We start from the raw sequence: 7,932 nt of genomic DNA on the forward strand, positions 1-7,932 counted from the left end.
GGGGGGGGGTTCGAAGTAGGCATTGGATATAAAAATTATAATTTTTGGAGAAAAAAAGGTAGTATTTGGAGTTAAGTTGAAAAATTATATTTGAAATTTGAAATTATGTTTGGACATGCATTTCACTTGAAAAAATATTGCAGTTTTGTGAGTAGGGAAAAAAGTTTTTCTGAAAAGTTTTAAAAACCTCGTTTTCGAAAACTTTTCAAAAACTTGCAAAATTTTATGGACAAACACATTTTTGAAAAAAAAAAATTATGAACAAACGGGGGTGTTATACATATTTTATTTATATCTTACCAATACACGAGGGTATCATTAGTCCAAAAATTAATCATTTGTAGCAAAAGTTAAGGAGTTGTAATTTTCTTATTCACCAAAAAAGAGAGTGAAATATCTTTATTTTTATTTTTTTATTACATAAAAGGATCGGGAAAAGAGTAATAGTGAAAAATCGATTATACACGTATAATGTGAGAAACTCCGTTAATATTACTAGATTGTAAGTTTTCGTGAGATTAAGAGATATTCACTCTGCTAATATCATTAGATTATAAGCTTTTTTGGGAGTTAGAGATATTCATACAAAGATATTGACATTGAAAGGATAGCATAAGCGGGATCTTTACACAAATACCCGGCTATATCAATGGTTTACTTTTTTTGTTCATATACATAGATTATACACAATTACACACATGTAATACATAAATTATGCATATATTATATATTCACCGATTATTTTTAATTTAAGTGATAGGATAAGCGACTATTTGGATTAATTCTTCTATGATAAATGCCCTATTTTAGAAGGAATAAAGGAACAAGTTAAAAAGGAAGAATAATGACCTTAAAATGAATAAAAATAAAACAAGTGGTTCAATATGTCTCCCAAGTGGATATTTTCTATGTTAAATCTGAAATAATTGATCATTTACTCTAACTAACTACACTAATTGGACGATAACTTCAAGTGTCAAAGTGCCATTTATCTTCATTTAAATTATATACTGATCGTATCAATTTTTTTTATACTATCAGTTAAATTTAACTTGTAACTGCAAGTTGGTTATTATTATTTTCATAAAATTACATATCAATACCTATTATAAAAAGTAGTAGTTGTACCCGTGCGATGAACGATCGATACTAAAAAATATTAATTAAATTAAATTGTGATCGGACGTATTTGAACAAATTAGATCGCATTGTTTTAATAAATTTAAATTGTCATCTTACTTGTCAATGTGATATATCCAGTTAAAACTACTATTAAATTAAAGAGACTTATGTAGTCATTGAATAACTTTTTTGTTCTATACTTTTCTTTATTCTATTATCCAATGTTTAGTATTTTTACATTGTTAATTGAAATTTTTATTAGCATATTATTTTGTTTAATATTATTGTCTGCTCGCTTTCTTTTTGTAATATAAGAGAAGATATATATATTTTATTAATGTTGAAGTATTTTATATTTTAAATTTTATTCTGTTGTTATCAATAATATTATCTGAATTTTAATGAATAAAATATCTATTAAATTAAATAGACTTATATAGTCATAGGAAAAAAATTGTTATGCATTATTTTAATTATATTATCCAATATTTAATATAACTGCATTGTTAATATAAATTTTTATTAGCTTATTACTTTATTTAATATTTTTGTCAGTAACTTTCTTTTTGTAATATAATAGAAGATATATATTTTATTACTCTTGAAATATTTTTTATTTTAAATTTTATCCTATTGTTCTCAATAATATTATCTGAATTTTAATGAATAAAATCTCTATTAAATTAAAGAGAATTATATAGTCATTGAATAACTTTTTTATTTCGTATTTTTCTTTATTATATTATCCAATATTTAGTAGCATATTATATTATTTAAATTATTGTATGCTACTTTTTTTCAATATTATAATAGAGGATACATTTTTTTTTATTATATTATTCTAAATAATATTTTCTGAATAAATAAACTTTTTATTTTAAAAAGAAAAGAAAAATGATTAAAAAAACAAAAAAACTTAAATTGGCAGTTTTTTATTATATGGTAATTTTAGTTTGTTTTTTTTAAATAATTTTAAANATCGTTAATAGAAACTTTTAGTAACATATTACTCTATTTTAATTTTTGTATGCTACTTTCTTTTTATAATATAATAGAAGATACATATATATTTTTATTTTTAAGATTATTCTATTATTCTCAATAATATTTTAGAATAAATAATCTTTTAATTTAAAAGCAATAAATAAATAAATTAAATTGGCAGTTTTTTATTATATGATAATTTTAGTTTTTTATTTTAAAATAATTTAAAAACTCCGACTTGAAACTACTCACCAATTTGAATGGATAGTTTTTTTTAAATATTCGTTTTTTATTATAAAATAATTTATTTTATTAATTTATAGATATTTAAATTCAAAAACAATAACCGATAACTAATTATAACTAAATATTAACTACTTATGTCATGTGACTTTTATTTATGCTCCCACTTGGCTTAAGGAGAGGGCTTTTTCCTCTCCTTTAATTGTGACGACCCAAAGGGTCATCACCTGTTTTCTCTTTCATTTCGTGCTTCCGAGGCCTTGAAAATCTCTTTTTTTCTTGCCTCGATTTGCGTGCGCAGTCCGGCGCGCAACCGGAAAGCTTATATGTTAAATTCTGTGAAAATTTTTAAAATGTGGCTTTAAAATAATTAAAGTTGACCTTGATCAATATTTTTGGTAAACGGACCCGGACCCGTGATTTGACTGTCCCGAAGGGTCCGTAGAAAAATATGGGACTCGGGCATATGCCCGGAGTCGAATTTCGAGGTCTAGAGCCCGAGAAAAGAATTTTTCTGTGAAATTGTTTTTCTGAAACTATTAAGGAAAATGGAAATGAGAATTGATTAAAAAACTGTGGTATCGGGCTCGTATTTTGGTTCCGACGCCCGGTACAAGTCTTATATATGGTTTAAGCACTTTTTGTGAAATTTGGTTGAAATCGGACGTCATTTGACTTGTTTCGGACCTAAATATCTAAAATTTGAAGTTTATGAAGTTAGAATGAAAAATGATGATTTTGAGGTTGATTCCTCGTTTATGATGTTATTTTAGCGATTTGATCGCTCGGTTAAGTTCGTAGGATGTTGTTGGGTTAGCGTGTGTGTTTGGTTAGGAGCCCCGAGGGCTCGGGAGTGATTCGGAGGTGGTTCGGAGTGGTTTTGCACTTAGAAATATAGCAGATTTTCTGCAATTTTTGCACAGGCCTTTTCTTCTTCACGATCGCGGCCTTAGGCTCGCGTTCGCACTGCCCATGGTGTTCCCCTTCTACGCGTTCGCATCTCCATAATCGCGATCGCGTAAGTCAAGTTCAGGACCCCAGAGACTTCCTCTTCGTGTTCGCAGTCAGATGTTTGCGAACGCATAGACTTGTTGCTCCCTCCATCGCGTTCGCGTGGCCTTTTACGCGTTCGCATAGAACAAACCTGGACCCCCCAGCATTTTCTTCTACGCGTTCGCGTTATCTTCCACTCGTTCGCGATGACCTGCCCAGTTTACCCTTCGCGAACGCGGTCCCCTTCCCGCCAACGCGAAGGGCATTTTTGCCCAGTGATTTTTAAAGCTCAAAAACAGACCAGTGACAGGATTATTCCCAAATTTCACATGAGCTCTTCTTCTCCACAGCCCCTAGGTGACTTTTAGAGCGATTCTTCACCAAAGCTTCTTGGGTAAGTATTTTCTAACTCGTTTTCTTCATTTTCTATCATCATTTATCAAATTCCTAGACCTAAATCATGTAACTTAAGGTGTAAATTGGGGGAAAAGGGTAGAATTAGGGCTTTTCAATTTTCTTCGATTTAGACCTCGTTTTGGGGTTGAATTTGAGAACAAATTGTATATTCGGGCTCGTGGGGGAATGGGTGACATGGAATTGGTTCGAACCTCGGGTTTTGACCAAGGGGGCCCGGGGTCAATTTTGGAATTTTTGGGAAGAAAGCTTAGAAAGTCATATTTAGGCATTGGGTTTAGTTTGTTTAGCTATTATTAATATTGTAAAGTCATTATTTCATAGATTTGACCGAGTTGGAGCCGAATTTGAGAGGTAAATCTATACTAGAGGCTTGAGTTGACTTTGGAGCATTTGAGGTAAGTGTTTGATCTAACTTTGGCTTGAAGGAACAGGATTAGAGTGTTATTATTTGCTAATTGCTAAATGATCGAGTATGGTGTATAGGCATGGTGACGAGTATCTATACACCGGTGTCTAGCATGACCGTGGGTCCTTGTATGTACTTATCCTGATATTGTTATGACTCTTCCATGTTAAATTGATGAATTCTATGCAATGTAAGAGTATGAGGACTAATTATGAATTGTAAATTCTTTGGAGCGTTGGCTCGAACGATAAAAAGACTATTGAGTAAGAAATGAAAGAAATAGAAAGTGATATGATTAATCCCTTGCCGGGATGGTTTGAGTATATTGATTATCTCCCTTGCCGGGATGTGAAAGTATTGTTGTTGCTCCCTTGCCGGGGGTTTAGCTGTTAATTGTGTAATTCCCTTGCTGGGACATTTCTTATTATTTGTTTATCCCCTCGCCCCGTTTGGTTGTGATTACTGTTTGGGTAGGAAGAGTGATAATGCACGAAGGGTCATTCCGTGCCATGCTTTGATTATATTTGCACGAAGGGTCATTCCGTGCCATGTTTTGATTATATTTGCACGAAGGGTCATTCCGTGCCATGTTTTGATTATATTTGCACGAAGGGTCATTCTGTGCCATGTTTTGATTATTTATGCACGAAGGGACATTCCGTGCTCTGATTTGATTATAATTGTACGAAGGATCATTCTGTGCCATGATATGAGAGTTATGTGAGAGAAAGCACGAAGGGTGATGCCGTGCACTTTATTTGATTGCTTTTGGTGAGAATGAGAGTAAAAGCACGAAGGTTGATGCCGTGCAACTGTTGATTTTCCTGCTCTCATTAATTATTGTTATTGCCCTGTTTCTTACTTAAATTGTTGACTTTATATCCGGACTGTACTCCCCCATAGTATGCTTCCCTCCCTCTTAACTGTTTAATTTCTGTATTCTTTCCTTTTATTGCATATATATATATATATATATATTGAACTGCACAGGTTGATTTGGTAGTCTAGTCTAGCCTCGTCACTACTTCGCCGGGGTTAGGCCAGGCACTTACCAGCACATGGGGTCGGTTGTGTTGATGCTACACTTCTGTGCTCTTTTGCACAGATCACGGTACCGGAGCAGCTTTTGGACCACAACAGTAGGATATTAATCGGGAGCTGACTTCAGTCCAGGGACTTACGAGGTAGCCTAGCTGGCGTTCGCAGGCCGGAGTCCGTTTCCATGTTTTCAGTTTGTTTTCATTGTACCGAGACAGACATTTATGTATTTTCTATTCTGACTTGTTTGTAGCACTCTTTAGTAGTTCGTGAGATAGCGACACCAGTCTTGGGTAGAGAAATGTTAAACTTCCGCATTTTTGGATTTTCAGTTATCTATATTTTAAAGACTTCCGCTTTTATTTAAATGACCCGTTATATTTATATTGTTATTGTTGAGGTGAAATCAGGGAATGTTTAAAATGTTTGGCTTGCCTAGCTCCGTTAGTAGGCGCCATCACGACTCCCGATGGTGGGAAATCCGGGTCGTGATAAGTTGGTATCAGAGCTCTAGGTTACATAGGTCTCGCTACTCACGGACAAACTTGGTAGAGTCTGAGAGATCGGTACGGAGACGTCTGTATTTATCCCCAGAGGCTACGGAGTTAGGAAAAATTTCACTTTTGTTCTTTCTTGTCGTGCGATTCTGTTTCTCAAATACTGATCGTCTTTCTACTTTGTTCTTTCGCAGATGGCGAGAACACGTGCTTCCTCTTCTACCGCGCAGCAGCCCGAGCCCCCAGCAGCAGCTCCTGCGAGGGGCAGAGGCCGAGGCCGTGCCAGAGGCCGAGGCAGGGGCAGAGCTCAGCCCCGGGCAGCAGTCCCAGAGGTGGAGCCTCATATTGACTACGATGGGCCCAGCTCAGGTCCCAGGAGGGGTCATGGTCACCCCAGATCTTTAGGACGCTTTAGTTAGATTGGCAGGCTTTATGGAGAGCGTCACTAGAGCGGGTTTTCTTCCAGTAGCACCAGCCACTCCTCAGGCGGGAGGAGGAGTTCAGACTCCTACTGCACGTACTCCGGAGCAGGTAGCTCCCCAGGCTCAGGTTCCAGTGGTTCAGCCAGCTGTGACAGTTCAGCCAGGTATTGTGACTCAGGCCGGCGATGGAGCGGCTATGTCCTCAGATGCTTTGTGGAGGCTTGATAGGTTCTCGAATCTCTTCACCACCACATTCAACGGTACTTCTTTAGAGGATCCACAGGACTTCTTATTTAGCTGCCATGAGATCCTTCGAACTATTGGTATTGTGGAGACTAATGGGGTCGACTTCGCCACTTTTCGACTAGCAGGATCCGCCAAGACTTGGTGGAGGGACTATTGTTTATCCAGACCAGCAGGGTCGCCATCATTGACTTGGGACCAGTTTGCAGAGTTGTTTTTGGAGAAGTTTCTCCCAGTTACTCAGCGAGAGGCTCTTCGCAGGCAGTTCGAGTGCCTCCAGCAGGGCTCTATGACAGTCACTCAGTATGAGACTCTGTTCATTGATCTAGCACGCCATGCTATTGTTATACTCCCCACAGAGCGAGAGAGGGTGCGGAGGTTTATTGATGGATTGATTCAGCCGATCCGTCTCCAGATGGCTATGGGAGCCAGTAGTGAGATTTATTTTCAGGAGGCGGCCGATGCGGCCCGCAGAGTTGAGATGGCTCTTGCACGGGGAGGTGGTCATGTGTCGGATAAGTGGCCTCGTCATTCTGGTAGGTTCAGTGGTACCTCGTCTGGAGGTAGGGATTCTTATGGTAGAGGCCATTCACCGAAACCCTTTCAATCAGCACTCCAGGTTTCTCATGGTACTCCAGGCGGTGGTGGTTCTCAACAGCATTATTCTGATCAGCAGCCCATCAGTGCACCTCCACTTCAGAGCTTCCGGGGAGGACATTCCAGTCGACAGGGCCAGCAGTCTCAGCAGCCGAGGGCTTGTTATGGTTGTGGTGACCCCGGTCACATTGTCATATTTTGCCCTCGGGCCTCGGGTAGCTCTCAGCAGCAGGGTCCTCGCCCCCATGATTCAGGCACCAGGTGATCCACAGCTCGCCCAGCCAGCTAGAAGCGGGGGTAGGGATCATAGAGGTGGAGGTAGAGACAGTAGAGGTGGAGCTCGGACCGGCAGAGGTAGGGGTCAGCCAGTAGCCGATCGTCCCAGAGACATGGTTCAGTGAGGTGGGGCCCAGCCCCGGTGTTATGCTTTGCCAGCCAGGCTAGAGGCTGAGTCTTCAGATGCTGTTATTACAGGTACTATTATTGTCTGTGATAGGGATGCTTCAGTGCTATTTGACCCTGGGTCTACGTATTCATATGTGTCGTCCTATTTTGCACCCTGCCTGACCATGCCTAGTGATGCTTTAGGTATTCCTGTTCATGTATCTACACTGGTGGGCAATTCTATAGTGGTCGACCGAGTTCATCGTTCCTGTGTGGTAGTGTTTGAGGGTCTTGAGACCCGTGTTAATTTATTGCTCTTAGACATGGTGGATTTCGATGTTATATTAGGGATGGATTGGTTGTCCCCGTATCATGCTATCTTGGATTGTCACGCCAAGACCGTGACCTTGGCTTTGCCGGATTTGCCCCGATTGGAGTGGAGAGGGACCCCAGGTCATGCCACCCGCAGTGTTATTTCATATGTGAAGGCTCGATGCATGGTCGAGAAGGGGTGTTTAGCTTATCTGGCGTATGTTCGCGATTCCAGCACAGAGGTTCCTTCTATTGATTCTGTTCCTATTGTTCG

The sequence above is a fragment of the Nicotiana attenuata genome, unplaced genomic scaffold (assembly GCF_001879085.1).
Source record: "Nicotiana attenuata strain UT unplaced genomic scaffold, NIATTr2, whole genome shotgun sequence".
NCBI lineage: Eukaryota > Viridiplantae > Streptophyta > Magnoliopsida > Solanales > Solanaceae > Nicotiana > Nicotiana attenuata.